This window comes from Meleagris gallopavo, chromosome 3, assembly GCF_000146605.3.
Source record: "Meleagris gallopavo isolate NT-WF06-2002-E0010 breed Aviagen turkey brand Nicholas breeding stock chromosome 3, Turkey_5.1, whole genome shotgun sequence".
NCBI lineage: Eukaryota > Metazoa > Chordata > Aves > Galliformes > Phasianidae > Meleagris > Meleagris gallopavo.
The window spans coordinates 10,037,696-10,057,843 of record NC_015013.2 but is presented as its reverse complement, the minus strand read 5'-3'; the positions used below and the strand labels follow the sequence as shown (position 1 = coordinate 10,057,843).

Sequence of the window (20,148 nt, the reverse complement as noted above, 5' to 3'; positions counted from 1 at the left end):
TAGAAAATTCTGTGTTATTTTGAGATAAGAAAATTGCACAGAAATAAACAACTTGACATTTTACTTCCTCTTTACACTCTGCCTAAGATGGAAACCACATGAGTGTAGGCATATTGGTTTGCAAATATGGAACATGACAAATCATTCTTTTGCTTTGTTTTCAAACTTGAAACCAAAGAAATTGCATGCTACCCAGAGAATTACACAGTCACGTTTTCCCCAGGTAACCTCTGATTCTTCAGAACCTATCTCAGTGTTCTACAGACTGTTAAGCCATGCTAGTAATTGTTTATTAGTCCTCAGTGTACAGTTCAAGCTAAATAATTGCAAACATACCCATTCTTATATCATCTTAAAACTACTGATCCTGAAGGGAAGCTGTTCCTTCTTCGAAGAAAAGGCATATGTACTTATTGAATTGGACAGGCAGTGATAGAAAGGGCGGCCCTGCTGAAGTCAGCGGGTTTTGTTCTTGACTAAATGGGAAACAATTGCACCCACCTGTTCTGTTGTATCTGTTTTTGTACAGTGTCAATGTAATGGTGTTTGCTAAAAGCAGGACATCAGGGCTACACAGACTGAGTGGCCCCAAAGCACACCCTGTTGTCTCTTCTGAAGTTGAATTTTGAAGGATGAGAATAAGAAATTTATGATGGAAAGATACAAGAAAGCCTACTGTTGAGGCTTGCATATTTTTATGAGTTAATGTTCTGATTTTGCTCTTTACTTTCCAAGAGCTAATTTTTGCACAATTAAATCAAATGATTTGCTATTCCACTGGCAGCATTTTCTATCGGGTAAGGTTTTTTGGAAAGTAATCAGTAAATTTGATATAATTTCATTATGTGTTGGTTATCTGCAAAAAATGCGTAAGTTAAACTTTGAAAGTTCCTAACCTTTTTTTAATTTGTTATTACTTGATATGCTATGGTTGTAAGAAGTAATGAAGGACTTCCTATGCTTGAGTTATAATGAGCACTGCTTATTTCCAAAGAAGAGCTAAATACTTTCAGAAGAGCTAGGGAGGGCTGTGAGTTTGCTAGACTTCAAAACTGAGCATGCAGCGGCAAATTTAGGCTCAGGTTGTACAGCCACTATGGATAAAACTCAAGGACTTGTACAAAAGATAATCTCTGATCTCTCTGGAATCACGTTAACCATACACCTTATGCCTTTCCTAAATCTGTACACCAAGCCTATGAATTTCATGTAGTGTTCTTCACATCTGATATTAGCCCTTCTGTATTTTTTTCACATATGAAAAACTGAGATAAGACAATTTAATTCCCAGCCAGAGGATGGATTTGTTAATATTCAGATTGCATTTTGCAAATACAATATTTTGTAAATACAATACCATGGAAGACTCTGGAGAAATTCCATTTAAGATTCCAAAAATCATCTGTACAATAGAGAGCTACCTTACCAGTCCTCTTTAAAAATAGGCATGCTGGAGGCAAGCTGATGGAAGTATGGAAGTATTAAGTATGGAAGTATTAAGAAGGCATAGAAGAACAAAACGCACCTAAAATTACTGTGTTTTGTATAGTGTAGAATTTAAATTTCTGTATAATAAAAAGTAATTTTCTGAATAATGTAAGACAGTAGGTCCAAGGCTAGAATAATTAGTGTCTTCAATGAAGTGGAAAGGAAGAATGTTTGGAGAGGCTGATACTAGCCATGATAATATTGGCAGAAAGAATGCGGCATGTGAAATAGCAGAGATAACTATGGCAAAAAGTTATCTAGAAATCCATAGGTTTATTCTGAGAAATGTGAAAATGAATTTATTTTGCCTTTTTGAATTTTAAAATTTATTGATTATCAATTTTATTATCTGTAGTAGCCAGTCATTATGAGGTTGTGGGCAGAATGTGCCTCATATTCAAGGCTGGAAATTTCCAGCAATATGGTTTCCTGATGGACAATCCACTGTCTTGCAAACTTCAAATTTTATGTAGGAAACTTTCAAAAAATTTTCTTTTGCTAGATTTTTTTTTTTCCTCTTTCAAGCATTTTCATTTTAACTGTAATATCTGACTTGAATTAAATGAAGCATTAAGCTACAATCGCATTAGGAGTTTTAACTTATTTTTGCGGTCCTATAAGGTTGTTGTTGGAGATTCCCCTAATTTTTCCATGTGCCCATGAAGATTCTCTGTTGACTTTACTAAGTGACGTATTACAACTGTCGTAAGCCTCTGAATGCCATGAGGAGCATGAAGCCTGGTCAGGAAGTCTGATCTATAAGAGAGAATGACTATGTTGTACATTTAACTCTGGCTGCCATGAGTTAACACAACTGAAGTGGTTATGCTCTCTACAGTGACCTGAAAGGAGGTTGTAAAGATGTGGGGATTGGTCTCTTCTCCCAGATAACGGTGATAGGATGAGAGGTAATGGCTTCAAGTTGTGCCAGGGAAGATTCAGGTTGGATATCAGGAAAAATTTATTCTCAGAAAGAGTGGTGAGGCAGTGGGAGGCAGTTGCACAGGCTGCCCAGGGAGGTGGTAGAGTCACTGTCCCTGGAGGCATTCAAGCAACATGTTGGTGTAGCACTTGGGGAGATGGTTTAGTGGGCATGGTGGTGGTAGTTAGACCAGATGATCTTAGAGGTCTTTCCCAATTTTAATAATTCTACATTTCTATGCATTTTAGAAGCAGCTGACTACCAGTGAGGCACTTCACATTGATTCATTATACTAAAATGAAGCATTCTAGTATCAAAAATGCTGAAATGATTGCTTTATGTTGAAATAAATACTGAAATGAATGATGCTGCTATTTCCAGATTGTTTTTCTTAATGTATATTCTGTAGTTTGCAACTCTCAGTAATGAGTTGCCACTTCCATTTAAAATTTTAAGAAAGATGAAGAAGTAACAGTTTCATCATGGTGAAAATTCTGTACTTCATATAGCTATCATTATAAAATATATCCGGTTCTCTGCATGTCTCCTTCACGTAAACCATCCTTACTGATCCATGTGACAGTGACTGACAAATAAGTTGTCTGTAGTGTATGGATGACTGAGTGATAATGTTCCATTTTTAGCCACCTACGTGAATCGCTGGAAGTAGGATAGGGAGTTAGATGAACGTAGCTGGCAAGAGAATGTCTTTTCATCCCTGGCTGTCTGCACACCTCACCATTTTATATTGGGCTGTCACTGGAGAAGGGGCTAGACTGCAGCTCTCAGCTATTGCAAGTGAATGCCTTCTTCACTTCAACACATACTTTGTAGATCCAGCATCCATTTGTTCTACCATTGCTAAAGTAGACAACGGTGCTTTCCATTTCATAGCATAGCTCCAAAGGCAAATGTGATATCTTCCTTCATCTCAGAATCTCACATGTAATATCTTTAGTGTTTAGTGCCATCTGATTGCAATCTATAGTATAAAACAATAAAACAATCAATTTTTGTAACTGAAGTATGTCATGCTCTAAGTGTTGCAATGCATTGAGTTAAGCAGACACTTTAAGTGCAAACTCAGATAACTGAGCATGCATGACTGACCTGTCTGCTACAGCATGTACTGTACACAGTACCCAATCTTATTTTCCTGTTAAAGAAACAGAGGAATTTTGCCATTGACTTCAGTAGAAACAGGATCTTTCTCCTGGTGCTGTATGAAGGGTCGAAGTGTTTTAGTGGTGATGGATCAAGACACAATGATTTAATTACAGTAAGAAATCACTGCTGGACCTAGTTAGTCTCTCCTGCAACCCAAACATGTGCTCTCAAGAGAAAAAGAGAGACAAGCTCGTGTGTTAATCATTTATTGTGTCTGATGGTAAAAGCAAAGTGGAAAGTAATGGCAATGCCATATTTTGTTTTTTCCAGATTTATATTTTGTTTCCTTTATGTAAAGTTTCTGTGTACACTGATCAGCCGTACTTTCCTCATTTTCTACCATCGTTTACTAATTCAGGAGACAAATTCCACTGTCTCAACCACTGCATGAAGCTGACCATTTTTATTTTTTTTAAATACATAGAGCAACTTATCATACTATTCTGGAAGCTTGGCTTTTCCCATGCATTCCAATGGTGATCTCCATTTCCTCTTCTCTAATCAACACCATCAGTAGGAGAAAAAAGAATCTGCTTCCTATTTGATTTTAGTCATCTACGTTTTTACAAATCTAAGACATTTTGAAAAAGTTATTTAATGCCTATCTGTCTAGGAAGCCCTTAGTTCTGTGAGCGATCCTTTTCACAGTTATTCTGTTGCCTTCAGTTTTGTTTTTAGACCAAAATAAGGGGGGGGGGGGAAGGAGTATTGTTCTATCAGTTTGAGACTGGAGCCAAGAGTAAAGATCAGTCATCTGGTGCAGTGTGTCAGAACTGAAGCCTCTTTGTGTATTTCATCCAGGGTTTGGAGTATTTTTCTTTTTTTTTCTAACAGCCTTATCAGTATTGTTTCCCTGTGCAGCCTGATCTTGTGGTTGGCAACTCTGCCCACAGCATGGGCTTGGAACTGGATGATCTTTAAGGTCTCTTCCAACTCAAGCCATACTGTGATTCTATGATTTTCTGGATTCTTGATGTCTGAATTTGAGTCTTTGTGTGGTGGGCAGGTGATCTTGTGCAGTGCCCAACCTCAGCACCTGATAGGAGAATGACTGACATCTTTGAACTGTGCCTTTTTACAGACTTTGTTCTGCAAGCCTGAATTGGAGAGTTATTCCAAAATACATGTATAAGTAGAGATTATTTCTGTGAGCAGCACAAACTGCCTTTTTTGTCCTTTTTTTTTTGGTATGAAGAGCACTTGATTTTCTTCCATTGCCTTAGTGTACTGTGATACTGAAATAAGAGTGTCATCTTGTAGAACCATAGCAAGTTATTATGGTCATGGTCTTTCCTCTGACTATTTGCAAATTAGCTTTTTACCAACAGGGGAAGCGTATGCTAGATTAAAACAGGAAGAGTTTTTTCTTTCTTTTTTTTTTTTTATTTTAAAGAAAGACAGAAATGGCAAAAAAATGTGCTCTTCAATTTCACTGTGAAATCTCTCTCTTTTTCAGGGAAATATGTTTTCTGGATGGATTGCCACCTGCAGAGAATACTATATATCTTTGTTAAATTATTTTCTGTCTCTCCAGAAATAGCAGTTTAGTTTTGTAGTATTTTTTAAACAAAATGACTGAGCATTTAGCACAATTATGTTCAGCACTATAATCCTTTTTTTTTCTTCTTTTGTCAAGCCATCCTTTAACAGGGAATAAAAAATGAGACACACTGTAAGCTATTTTGCATAAATGAATAATTATGATTGCCACATATTGCCAATTGTAATTAGAGATAATAATGCTAGGTTTGGAGCTCTTATTCATGCATTGCTTTTCCAAGCAAAACAGAACTTTTGTAACATCCATCCTATTAAGTGAAACAGATTGGGTTTTCTTCCTCTCACCAAGGACAAATGCTCACACGCACAGGTGCCTTTCTTTCTCTACTTTAAAAAAAAAAAAAGATAGCTTTAATTAGTTGTAAGGTAAATAAGTAAATAAAAGACACTATAAATAGGCTCTTAGCAAAATTAGAGGCACATTAAAGATAACACACTTTTGGGACTTGCAGATCAGTTAGCAAGTTGTCTGAGCATTAGAGGGAAATTGGCAGCTGCTTACAGTTAGTAACCAAAAAATGCTGTAAGTAGTGTATGCATGTGCAGATGATTTAAGGGCTCAGTTTACCTTATTTATATTCCAGCACCTTTGGGATTTGTGGAAGGGTTGTTTTGTTTTGTGGGGAGAGGAGGCTGGATCTTGAAAATTGGAGCTAAAAACAGTTCCGTGCATCCCTTCTCCAAAGCAAGTTGCTCACTGCTGTAGTTGTAAAACCTGCAGTTTGTATAGCTCTCAGATACCGTGTGTCTACTTTGACTAGAGAACTTGGCCTGGCACTGGACTGAAAACAATGCTGTTTAATCAGGTGTGGAGTGCTGGCTTATTATTTTTGCCAGCAGCTTTGTCTTACTTGGATAATGTAGCCTTGTAAGAATTCAAAGCCTTTGCAATGTTGCTGAAGAAGCCTTCTGAGGTGTGCAACAAGCCATCATGCTATATCTCCAGAGTACTGAATGAATGCAGTGAGCAAACTGTACTTTGCAACTGTCTCATTTTCCTAGGAAAAATGGACCAACTTATGGAACTGTTGTTCAGCTCCCAGTCTCAGTGGGAGTTCTGTCTGAGCACAGGCAGCCTAAAGCCTAAACAATGAGCATTAAATTTGGCCCCTTCATCTCAGGACCTCACAATTCTTTTTAAAATGTTAACAAATTAGGGTTCACAACCCCCACCCTGTAAATTAATACTGTTCTTTTTATACTTGATGGGCAAAGAAGGTCATGAGTCAGTGACAGTAACAAGAGCTACAGCCTGCTCTGTTCCCATCATTGATTTTTATTTTTTTTTCCCCCCATCAATCTGCCAGATCCTTACTCTCTCTGTGGGCTTCTGAAACATTTTAAGAGTTTTTTCATAACTGGAGTTAAGGATGTTTTGACATGATTTTCCACCTGGATTGTTTGATGCATTTTCCTCATTCTGCATATCCCAACTTGACTGTGTCACTTAAGCCCTATTTGGAAGGGTGCTGCAAACATTACAGGCTACAAATCCTGCTGTTTTGCCTACCACGGAATGATTTAAATGTGAACATAATCTCTGTTCCTTGCCCTGCAGAAGCTTTCATGTGGCGGCACATCTCACAATTAGGCCACACCTAACTGAAATCTCCCAAAGGAGCGCTGTAGAAACTATTATCCTCTTTAGGGATTGGTAACCTGGCATAGATAAAAGTAGGGGGAAAAAAAAAGAGACCCAATACTCTCTTAAACTGTGCACTGAATTTTTTTATGAGATTTGAAAAAGATTGGACTGTTGTTGCTGGTTTCTGTCCTAGACAGAGCCGGTATCAAAATGCTCTCAAAGATAGTTTGTCCTTGTATATTGTGTAGCTTAATTTTCCTCTTGTAGAGCAGAAGCTCTGGAATACTTTCACATAGTAGACAGTCTTGTAACAAGATTTTACAAGCATGGGTGTTACCCAGCTTCTCCTCATTCAAAATCTCTCGGGAAGGCTGTAGAAATAGCAGACATGCTGCTTTCTTAAAGAGCTATTAGAAAAATACTTTGTGTATTTGACTTTTTTCGACCATAGTCACCACTGGTAACTATGCATTTTCAATAACAGCTTGCATGCGGGGCTTAGAAAAATCTGCACCAGCAGATCTGACCCACTGCCACTGTCACCACTGCTGAAAAGCACCACCCACCACCTCACTGTGCTCACATCCAGTATTTGGTCTCCAGAAATGTTTAACAAGCATCAACGGGTGCTATTTTCTCCACATGGAGGAATTCAGTGACACATCTTTGCTTCATACGCATTTTCATGTCAGGTGCCCTTTTGTCGGACTGCCCCTCTGCTGCCATCTGTCACACAGCATTGGAATACTGGCAGGAAGGTTCAATCTCCTCTGCCGTACCACCAACATCCCCCTCTTGATGCTGTGGGCCAACATCATAAAATAGGAGGCAGTACTTTTGGAACAGCATAGTTCACTTTTTTTCACTCATAGTTCACTTTTTTTCTTAGCTCAATAAAAAAGTTTCTGGGCTTTTATCATATGATGATTCACAAGCCTTTTCTTTTTTTCTTTTTCTGGACAGGTACACCTCTCTTGCCAATTATTTTAGTGTTCTTGACAGAAGAAAAACTGAACCAGGAATGGTATCGGACTACAATTATGCTGAGAGTAGAGTAGTTTGATTTTTTAAGTTTGTTGAGTGAATGGAGAAAAGAGGGGAAAATACTGTGATTCAACTCATTTCACCTTCCTCACCCAACCATTCGTTGTTGGTTAATGACACCTTTCACATGATGCGTCACATAATGGTTGAGGTAGGAACAGACCTCTGGAAGTCATCTGGTCCAACTTCCCTGCTCATGCAGGGCCATCTGCAGAGGTTGCCCAGGACCACATCTGGATGGTTTCTGAATATCTCCAAAGATGGAGGCTCTACAACCCCTCTGGCAACCCGTGCCAGTGCTGAGTCTCCCTCCCAGTATAGAATTCCTTCCTGATGTCCAAACAGCACCTCTTGTTTCTCAGTTTGTGCCTGTTGCTTGTCGTTCCAGCACTGTGCACCACTGAAGAGAGCCTCGCCTCACATACTGATGAGAATTCTCCTAAGCCTTCTCCAGGTTAAACAGTCCTCTCTCAACCTTTCCTCATAGGAGGAGTATTCCAGTCCCTTAATCATCTTCGTGGTCCTTTTTTGATCCTCTCCAGTGGTCCATATCTCTCTTATTCTTGAATTGTTGTGAGACGTCTAGATCTTCAGTTTTTTTAAAAATAAATTTTTATATATAACCATCTGTCTATATAATAAATATGCCAATAGCTTTTATCAACCCAAATAATATTCCAAAGGAAAAAAAAACAGCTTTTTTTTTTTTAAGCTCTATTGGCATCAATGGATTTATTTTATTTCCCAAGCTACGGATCACACAGGTTAGTCTTCTGAGCTATACTTGTACAGTCTCTGAATACTTTTGATGAATTAATATAATCCCCCTGCTTTACAAAGATGCAACCTTATTCTTTATCTGGAATTAAATTTAAGCTTTCATACTCATATACCATTATTCATATTGTTAAAGAATTTGAGGCTCTTCATGTTTATAACAATTATTATTAAATATTGACATTGCTAGGGAAAAAAAAAACAACAGAAAATGTGTGTAAACCCCAGAGTGAGAGAAAAAGAAAGAAACTTCCTCTTGCTTTTAGTGCATCCTTTATTTAAAATATGTACTGCATCCCTAGTTTCTAGCTGCCTTGATAAACATATGAGTAAAAGATAGTGTTTGATGGGAACCTCATGTTTGCCTTTATTCCTGTCTTCTTAAATTAAATTTAAGAATCTCCCCCACAAATATGAATTCAGTATCCTTTTTTTTTCTTATTTTCTGGTTAGCTGTGTTGGTGTTTTTTGTTTTTGTTTGTTTGTTTTGTTTTTTGTTTTGCCTGCAATAATAAAGCCATGAAAAAAGACAGCAATCCCCTAGCTCATGTGATATAATTCCACACTCTGAGTGTGAATACTGGCAGATCAGCAGAACGAGCCATCTGCAAGCTATAAGCTGTGTCTTTGCATGAGTAGATTTAGGATTTAAAAAATTGTCTGACCTGGAAGACAAACGTTACTTGGCTTCATTACTGGAGAACCCCGTGAGGCCAGCCACTGCTTGTGCTGAATTAGTGTCCTTTATAAAATGTATGTCCCTCCCCTTTGCCATCGTATTTTGTAGTACTTGTACGTAACCACACACACAACTGCACACACACAGGGCTGCATGTCAGGCCACCACAGAGATGCTGTACTGAGGTTTAATGAATATCAGATTTCATAGTTAGTCTCCGTTGGATTGCTGTGCTGGTGAATAATGAATATCATACTGCAAGGTTAATCCCAAGTGGCTAATTTGCTAGTTTTAACAGGCTGGGTGTTAGTCCTGAAATGCTTGTAAATTTCTACAGTTCATGTGTCGTACTTTGTAGGAACATTCACCTCTGAATCCTCACCTTACTAAGAAAAGTAACTCCCACTGAAGTCAATGGAGATATTCATGGGAGTAGCACAAAATGGATTTGTTCCTACAGTCTTCCCCTTGCTCCAGGTTATTATCTCCCAACGAGCCGAAGTCCCACCTCAAACAGAAGAGTTACGCGTGCTGCCAAGATTTCTTTTTCATGAGTTTCTCTCTCTCTTCTAAGCTTAATGCTGGCTCTGACATCCCAGTCCTCTGAATTATGGTTTGTGCCTTAAACTAATGCGATCATTGGCAGAATTCCCATTGACTTCATTCCAAGAATGATCCAGCTGAATAGTGCTGACTCTTGAGAGCCCCTGGGCCCTTGTGGAATCAGAGGGAGTTGCAGAGCCGTGGGATTTATAAAGATTTGGCTCTGGATTATAGAACATTTAGGTCAGGTGAAGTCTATATTTTAAAATGTTTTGTGAGGTGTCATTTCCAATTCAAGTTCCCCTGAACTGATTACGTGACAGTAACAGTTTTCAGATGACACAAAAAATCAAAGTGATGGTGAGAGAAGGGATGGTAGAGTACCCATTTGTTTTTTCTCTGCACTTGTAGAGATGTATGAAGAAATCAATTGAAATGACGCCTTTAAAAATAAGTCTACTTTTCACTTGTATGACTTTTTTTTTAATCTCCCTTCTCTATTTTGCCCATGTGGGTAAATTACAATCGCATCAAACCTTTCTGGTTGTTCGAGCTAAAAGATAATACCTACTCAGTTTACATGTTCTCTGCCTGCTTTAAAAATGAGTTTGAATTGTGTTAAAATTTCCCCTTCTGTTAAATTAAATGGCAGCAAAATGAGATCGAAACAAAAACAAATGGAAAAAAACTTCTCAAGAGTTAAAAGACATAGAGTTTAATTAAAATGAATTTTTTCTTGCACGATCCTTTTCCTGTAATTACAGTAAGCATTTACTGATGCCCCACTCGTCTTTTAACTTAAACTAAAACAAGCTTAAGTTGTTCTCCCAGATCTGAGGACTGTAGGTGATTACATCCTTCTTGCAGAAGAAGAGCCAAAAGCCAGTGCTTGGCCATGCTATTGAGATATGGTATAGACACAGTATTTACTGGGAGGTAAATATTGGATATCTAAAGATACGAACATATTGGCTGTGGAGGAAAGAACTGAAGAATGAGATGTCATGATGCCAAAGTTGGAGGTAACTGAAACTGCACTGAAAAAAAGGTAGTGCTTTGAAGGCTGATACTGGAGTGCTTAATACCTGCTAATGCACATCTGGGAAATACTGGCAATGTTTGAGATGACAGAATGGCTTTCTTGTCAGAATCCTGTTGTTTTGTTTCTGGGTTTGTTTTGTTTTCTTTTGTTTCAAAGTTGGCTGTCTGTCTTTCCTGTCTGTTTGATGTGTTTGTATATATTTGATGGGGAGGAGCTACTTCTCTAATTCACTCGTTCTCTGCAAAAACTTCAAGTTTTCCCCTAAATGAGAGTAGGGAGAAGTATTAAAGGATTTCTCAGTGTTTGAACTTGGCTTTGAGTTGTACACATTGTTAGGCCCAAAAATATGGGCTATCAATACTGTTAAGGGTGACTTTGAGAGCTCATGATCCTTAATATAAAGTATCCAAGGTCAGGAAGGACTGAGGAGATAGTAATCTAGAAAATTTTAAAGAGGCAAATAGCTTCTGTTCATTTCTACTCATGGTTGCCCTGCGTGGCATTGTATTTACCGTCATTATCCATTTCCCCTCCACATTTTATAGTGACTTTGAGTATTTATCTTTAAACGGTGCACTATTGGCCATTTACAGAATGGGGACTTTGCTCTGCCCTTTGTGGCCACATGCAACACCCATCGTTGCACTTCGTGTCATTTAAATGACAGAGAGCCAGACTCTGGCTCATCGTAGTAGTGTCATCTTTTTTCTAACTGCTCTTCAGAATTTGGGTCCATGGTTGGAATAAACTTGCCAATTATTATTATATTTAGAAGATCTTAGTGGAAATGCTCTAACAGAGACAGGGACAACATTAAAAAGCATGTGTCGATCCTAGTACATCTCTAGATGCCTTATGCTAAGCAAGCTAAGGCCCATATACAGGCACCTTGTTGCCATTATGAGCAGTGACTTAAGCATTTTTTCCCTTCCAGAATGATTTTAGAATGCAAACATTTAATGGCAACAATGACCATGTCCCATAGTGCCTTTCAGCAAAGGGCTTTCAGAACAGTAGGCGTGTTTTCAAAAATGGGAACTGGAAATCAGTTTTCTAAATAGGAGCTTAACTATGCATCTACTGGGCTGCTGTCCTAAAAAGTTTGATGCTAGGCCTGAAGTTTGAGGTCATGCACTCCAGCAGGAGACAGAAGCCGCTGTAAAGGTCCAGGGCTTCAGGAGTCCCAAATTCTGCTCGTTCCCTGACTCATTTGGGTCAGGGTGTGCTTGCCAACAGCTGAGAAAGCTCATTAAGTGGAACTATAAGAGAAATGCTGGCTTTAGAGCAGGGGGAGCTGCAGCATGGGAAAATGGCCCAGGCAGCCCATGTTTTGTGAGAGATGGTGATTGTTTTTTTCTTCTTTTTTTTTTTCCTTCTTTTTCTGAATTAATAAATTGAGCCTGAGGGAAGAGCCTGAAAAAGATTTTGGCATGATATTAGTCCTTCCTGGGCTGGGGAAACAAGCCAATAGCCTTACAGGCAGCTGACTATTTAATCACATATTTAGTATCTGGGAGAAAAATATTCTGAGGCGTCTGTGTGACCTCTAGAGCCTAAATATATTTCAAAAGTTGCTCAAGCATTTAGGAACCCTCGGAAGCCTGTCATCACAGCCCTTCTAAGGACTCAGAGTTATAAAGGTGTCTGGGTGCCTATACATTTGTTAGATTTCTGGTCCTATGCCATTTTTGAATGCAGACTTTCACTTCTGCATGACATTATCATGTTTAAAAGCGTTAGCCTTGATTTTCTGTGCCTAAAGTGCAGCTGGTTTTGCAGCTATTCAGGCCCTTTAAAGACCTTTCGAAGTATATAACTATGGATTTAAGTATTTGAATATAGGCTTTTCTCTCAAAATGTGAACATACCTAAAGGGCGGTGAGGCAGTGGCACAGGCTGCCCAGAGAAGCTGTGGTGCTCCATCCCTAGAGGTGCTTAAGGCCAGCTGGGATGGGGTCCTTGGCAGCCTGAGCTGGTAGGGAGCAGACCTGCCCATGGCAGGGGTCTGGAACTGGGTGGGCTTTGAGGTCCCTTCCAGCCCATGTCATTTTCATGATTCTATTATTCTATTACAATAAATGGAAACAAAATTTGTTTTTTTCTCTGTGCAGTCAACTCTTTTGAATCCAGACTGGGTCTGTAGGAAAGATTAGGTTCCCTTCTGCAACTTATTCCACAGTGACAGAGAAATTCTTTATCAAATTCAGATTACTCAGTGGTCTGCAAACCTCTGGAATACTTTAAGGGACTTCAGGAACATGAGGTGTGTGAAAAATAGGAACAATTGTTATGGAGAGGAAACTGAGAGGATGAATACACACAACCCTGTGTTGTCGTCCATCAGCCAATATCCTCGTTAATCTGTAATTATTTTTCCTTTACAAGTCATTCTCTTACAAGAAAATGAGAACTGACTGAATGCAGTTAGCCAGTTTACCCTGACTGAAGTTTGATCCCAAAAGAGAAGGCAGTTGAGACTGCATTTAAAGTTTGTCCTTGCTGTAGCTCTAGGAGCAGTGCTTGCTTTGAGGCTGTGCAGTGCTGGCAGCAGCCTGGTGTTTTGATGAAAGATGGACACGTTTCTGCTTTTGTCTTCCTTGAGCTGAACTTAAAAGTCTCAAAAGCTGCAAGATGTAATAGTTTTCACATATGGAGATGGGACTTAAAATGGTGATGCATTCAAGTATGCCACTTCAGAATCTTGCTAAATTATAGAAAAAGCAAAGGACAAGTCTTTGTGTTCATTATAAACCTGGCATTCAGTAGTTTTAGTTCTGGTCTAAAGGAGAAATACAAATCACTCATACATAGCTTTTGGTTCCTAACTTAACACTTTTCCAGTGCTGGAAATGAAATAACTTAAAAAATAATAATAATAAAAACATTGGAAAAATGACGTGTAATCTCATTGGAGCTTTTGTCAGAGTTGGCAAATGTAATGAAGTAATGTGCTAGGGGAGCTCTCTGGTGATGTAAAAGGAAACTGAGGTGACAAAGCATGTAGGTTCACCACAGAAATTTGGAGCGTGTTTTTAAAAAGGGAAATTTCTCTGGAATTCTCTGGTGACTTCAAAGCCAGGGTCACAGGAGCAGATAATCTAATGCACTAGTAGCTCTCCATTTTTTAGACTTCTTTATTTTACACTTACATTTGGAATTGTTTGAAAGCACGAATCAGAAAATCGCATTGCAAAGACCATGCCCTCAGTGACAAGCAACCATAAAGAAATGAGATGCGTTCTGACCGCAGCTCTGAACAGTTAGTATGTGCAGCATGGAGAGGGGAGAAGGAAGCAGACAGGCAGCTGCTGATTCAGACAGAGAACAGAATTCCAGCACGATGAAGAAAGCACAGGAGTGGTGGCAGAGAAGAAAGCTAGCTGTGTTGGGTGGATGGGGATGGGGCAACATCAGCTTATCGCATTATAGGGAAGCCAGGAGCAGCTGCTGCCAGCAAAACCAAACCTAGCTTTCTCCTTGGCTGAAAACTTAAATATCAACATCCTTTAATTATGCATAAAAAGATATACAAAGCTAGCAGCTTTAAAGTACTGTTATTAATTGCACCAAATGTTAGTGAAGGATTGAATTATTCATAGTTATTGTTCTCAGGGGTTTCTTGATTAAGGAAAATAAGGAGAATTCGATGTGAGCATCTCATTTCATATAGCTTTCTCAGTTTGCCTAATCCAAGAAATAGGGATATATTTTACATGTCAGATCTGCAGAAAATGCATGTATCTGCTAGTTCCTTAGCAACCTTCTGGGATATGCCTGCATCTACTCGCATAAACCCTGCATATTGGAAACCATCTCCAGTGTCTTTCCAGGGATCAGTAGATTTTGCCACAGTAGCAACACTGCTTGTGTTCAGCTGCAGTAAATCATTTATTTACATACAGAATCATTGGTGTGTTCTGGGTTGTTGTGGTTCTTTTTTTGTTTGTTTATTTTTGAAGTGTGTCACTCGGGAAATAATATGTAAACACATTTCACTGACATTCCTCTCTGAATGAAGAGGGCTGTACGCATATATTTTTGTTTTTAATAACTGGAAACGAATAATGCTCATTGAAAAGTGCAGTTGTGCTCATCATAGCCTCAGTCCTCTTTGCTCTCGGCTTTTCAGATAGAGGTAGGAGTTAAAATTAGCACAAATTTCTGGAAGGCAAGATTTGAAGAGAACACTATTTCTTTACAGTTTGTACATTTTCCTCTTCAGAAAGAGACAGTCCCTCCTTTCTGTATGCATGCCTTATATCACGGTGATAAATATTATTTATTGTCCATCTGAGCCTTATCGTACCACTTTGTACTTTGCCAAATTGCATACAGTAACAGACAGGAGGCAAAAGACAGCTCGTGTGAGTAATTTTACTCATGCAAGTAGAGGATACCACCTGCAGCATGGATTAAGTGTGCTTTGCTTGAGGCAGAGTTTTTACAATTAGAACTAGGCTCAGCGTTTTCCGTGCAGTCAGGAATACATGGGTCTGATCCAGTGGCTCACATAGAGTGTATGCAAATCTTCACTGCTTAGCTGAAGGGCTTCTATTCAGCTGACTCCTGTGCTTGTGCCTTATCAGTGGCATGCGGACACAAAATATGTTCTGGTATCATTACTCGGTGTATCCAGCGAACATTCAGGAATATTGGCTTCATGACTGTGGACCTCTTTTCTCCTACTACAGTTGATAAGCTTGTTTATGGCAAGTGAAAATCTGCTCTAGTTGTATTATTAAACAGCTGGAAAAATTCTGTCTTTCAAAGCCATCAAAGGCTTCATTGTTGCCTTCGTGGAATCAAATAAGTACATATTTTCTCAATTTTATGCTATGAGCTAATGGTGGGCCATAGTGCTTTAAGGTACTTTTAAGTGTGTTAAGGCAGTGCAAAAATCAGATAGCTCAGATGCATAAATGCATATGTAAATAAATAAAGATACTGTCTGTAGAGGAAAATATAATGTACATATTAGAGCATATACATTACATAAATATTTATATATGTATAGATATGTATTCATATATTTATATTTTTATAAAGAGATTTCTAATTTTTATAAATTTACTTAGAAATGTATAAAGTTATCTAAATTTGATGTCATTAATGCTCTAGCTCTCCTTTCACATGTTTGCGTAATAAGGGGCTAATTGTATTCTCACTTTCCTTCTGCAAATTGAATGACATGTTTAATAGCTATGACCAATTATAGTTTAAGTTTCATGTGTTATTTCCTGTGTCAAATAATGAAAGATTTAGCTCAGAATTGCCTGCTTTCTTGATTCTATAGATGATATTTAAAAACTTTTGTGTGGCTAGGTTCATAAGACATATTCCTAAGAGGACAGCAATCACCTGCTGTGGTTTATAAAGAAGAGATAACAAAACTTTCTGAGAGATCCACCACTTCTTTGTGTGATGATGCTGGGCTGAGCATGAAGGTGAGTCCCAAGGCAGCATAATCATTGCATTCTTTTCCCTTGCACTGCACTTAGGGCCTCTCAACCAGGTGGGAGTCTTTCCAATTCAGTGCTGTGCCAACTGGCTGCATGTTGACTTCTTTGGCACATCTGCACCATGCAATGATGCAGGGCTGGTGAAACTGCTCTGCTCTGAGCTCTATGTCCACACTGTGCACTGCAGTGTCACACTGAGGTAGTGGCTTGGCATCCAGCAGCATTGTATTGCACAAATATTATCCCATGTTCAATCTATCTACATTTCTCCATTGTCTCTGACATCTCTGCCAGATATTCTCTGTGATAGATTTCATCTTTATTATTCACATATGCTTCTGATCATTTCAGCACATATTTAATGCCTCAAAAAACTTAAAAAGTCCCAGTCAGTAATAAGACAAGAACTTTCAAAATGTACTTTGGTACATATGTCATATGCAGAAAATTAGAATGATTGGAAGTTTTTAATGATAAGAAAATATTTTCTTGCTTATACTGAGCACATCTGACTCCTGGTCCATGACTGACTCTTCTCGGGTCCTACTGCAGAACAAATAACAGCAACAATAAAAACAACAGCCTATTATTATGTGTGGATTTACTGAAGTTCTGAAATATAATGGGATCAATATATAACTCTTTTCCCAAAGGCAAATTCAGGGCAGCTGTTATTCTACTGGCAATGTCAAAGTACAAAATGAGGGAAATTGTGACTGAGATGATCCCTAGCAAAACCTGAGCTTCATAACAGCACTTGGAAAAGCATCCAAGTTAGCCAGAAATGCGGTTGGCAATATTAATAGTCTATGCAGAATGTTTGAATTGGAGTTTCTCCTGACTGTGTTTTCACATTTTTTGCCTTGTTGCATTCCATCCAGAAAAGAATCTCATTATGGAGTTACTGTTTCTAGCGAGTCATTGGAAGTTGCTGCCTCCAAGAGTCATGCGGTTTCAGGATAGATATGCTCAGAAGTGGGTTTCCACTAAGTGGAGACATCCTGTGTGTTCGCACAGAAGTCAACCACAGCCTTGTGCTGCTGCGTCAGGGGAATTGATACAGGATTGATTGACCAGCCTTGCCCTGAGTACGGATAATCATTTGCTTCTTAAACTTCCATCCAGTGCTTTGGCAAGCAGAAAGCCTGCACCAGTGCCAAACCTGTAACTATTTTACTAACAGTGATGACATGTATGCCTGTTCTGCACGATCCTATTTTCTTGCTTCTGTTGCTGGCTCTGAACAACTCGGTACTTCAGATAATAGAGACCTCATCCCTGCATCTGTCTCTCAGCAGGGTGAGCTTTAACCTAGGCTTTGAACAGGTTTTAAAGAGAAAGAGGAAAAAATACATCAAAGCCACAAAAAGGAAAAATACATGAAGAGGTACTGACTTTGTAGATACTGCAGAAAAAGGAACAGTGTGTGCTGTCTTATGGATAATAAAGGCCACATTGCTGCAGTGCCTGGGGACTATGGCAAGGTGGAGGCCATCTTTGCTATGAAAAACTGCCACGAAGTCTCAAAACACTCTTAATAAATACAGGTTGTGCAGCATGGCACAATAATCATCTGTCCATAAGGGTCCGACATCCGCAATCACGTTCTCAACTCCATCTGACTCAATTCGGTTCTCTTCTATCCCAGTCTTCACAAACGGATCTTTTAATGAATAGCTGAATTGACTGAAACTTAATAACAGAGTATTCATTTTTGGTCTCACACAGGGAGAGAATAGTGTATGCAGTATGTTATTTTATTTTAAGCTTTCATGTCTTCACCTTACATTTTGTGTCCTACTTTTAAAAATGTGCCTGGAATTCATTCACTGTCTCCAGACAGAGGGCCTTTAAACAAGGACTCAGACTATTTTTCTATGCTCAGTTGCAAAGTTATTGCTGTTAACAGAACTCCATGATAAATTCAGTTCAGCTCACTGCTTTATTCTAATTTCCTGATAGATTTAATTCACTGATGGTGCGTTTGTGTATACAGCTATTCAGAAAAATGCACTTATGCATTAAGGAATCAAGTTAGATAAACTATTCATGCAGGAAGAGTTGGTGACCTGTAGATGCCATGTGTAACTTATTTGAAATTCATTGTGCTTATCTTGGATAATTTCTCACCTGCTTTATTTGCTAAAATACACATTTTTAAATGACCAAGCAGGGAATATATCTCCTTTTTTCTAAAACTTTTGTCCCTTCTGTGCTGCAGCAGCTGCCTGCCATGTTATTGTTCTTTTTGTAGCTGGCAGGCTTTTTGGGTGATGGCCAAAAATTTCATGTGGGGAGTGGGACAATTTGCATCTCAATGGTGGATGACAAGGCTGGGCGTGGGTGCGCTCAGTCATACCAGGTGAGGCACTTCCAGCTCACCTGGAGTCATTAATTCAATAAGAAGTTAATTACAATGAAAGAGGAAAACAAACTTCCATGTAACAGATGGCAATTTTTTAGTGTAATGGAAATCAAAAGGATTGTTTATTTTTTTTTCAAAATACCACTACATTGTGCCCTAAATGGTATAAAAATTCTCTCGGTATATACTTAAGGAATTGCGTATGTTGTTTAACTGCACTGACTCTGCAATGCTTTTGGATACCTATTTTCTATAGTTTCTGACATTTGCAAGTTTTTGATCCTAAAACTTTTCCATCAACGTCTAGTTTTCCTGGCTGATTGTTTGTGGCTTGGTTCCTTAAGTATTTCCCAGTTATCTGCGTCCATTAATCACTCTTCTTGTGAAGAGAGACTTGAACCTGAGAGTCAGAACATCAGCCAAATCGCAGAGCAGCAGATGCCTTACAAAAACAGACTGGGAAGCAGAGAACAATCCTGTCAGCTCCTCTGTCTGGAAAAAAAGACATGGCAAATTTAGTCCTTTCCCAATGCTCATGGCTGGCTCAGAAGCTGAGAAACAGAGGATGGCTGGCCAGGTGGCATGCAAGTATGTAGCTGGCCAGTTTACACAGAAAATAGGCCGTGTGCATCCTCCACGTAGACTGTAAGGCAGGGTGAAGATAGGAAAAAGAGAGAAAAATATGTTGAGAATGAGCATGAAACTGTTTCCTTAACAGAGTAGAGTTGTAAACGGTAAGGAGCAGAGCTCGACTATCGTTGATCAGATGTGTAGTGGAAGTACACCTGAGAAAGAGAAATTCATCAATTGCAGTGGTTATAAACTTTCTCTGTAAAGAGAGTTATGAGGTAACAGTATCTAATTCAAAATTAATAAAATGATGTTTAAAAGATTGAACTGAATTTCTTTGTTATTGTGCAAACTGCCAGTAGAGTCTTAACACTGATTATCTGTTCAAATTTTCAGAAATCATAAATGCAGATGAACGTTCAGCATGGCTTACCTTGGGGGGATCCAGAGTTTTAAAAAATGTTTGGTGTTCATTAACACTGTCCAACACTGTCCACAATGAGGCTTCTGTAGTCACTTCTGTTGCTTCTATAGTGCTTCAGTGTTTGGTATTGACTGCTATAATTGATTGGTGATTTAAAAATTAAAAAAAAAGAGAGGATATTGTGAGGGATGAGAAAAAATTCTGTCTCCAGAAAAGAAACAAGCAAACAAACAAACCTATTTGTTCCCAATGCATTTTTGTATTCTCCTTTCACTGATTTGAGTAGGCAGTTACGTTTTACTTCAGAAAGCCTGATGGCATCAGACTAAACAAAAGTATGTTGTGGGGCAGGCAGAAGAATAAAACCATTGCTGCTCTCAATGACAGGCATGATCCTACATCAATTTAACACTTTCTGCTGAGATAGAATACACAGAACATTTGATAAAAATCAAGGGCTCCCAGCTGGATGAAATGTATCCAAAATATTGCAAAAAATTTACTTGATTTCATGTTTGAAGCG

General features: G+C 38.7%; 1 long non-coding RNA gene across 1 annotated transcript in view; it reads left to right on the top strand.

The window, feature by feature from the left end:
• The window catches only part of LOC109366594, a 33,037-nt gene extending 13,254 nt beyond the window's left edge, over positions 1-19,783 (top strand). The window contains exons 2-3 of the long non-coding RNA XR_002112986.1: positions 16,130-16,251; positions 17,148-19,783. This is a non-coding gene — a long non-coding RNA (uncharacterized LOC109366594). The remainder of the gene's footprint in view (positions 1-16,129; positions 16,252-17,147) is intronic.
• The last annotated feature ends 365 nt before the right edge of the window (positions 19,784-20,148 follow it).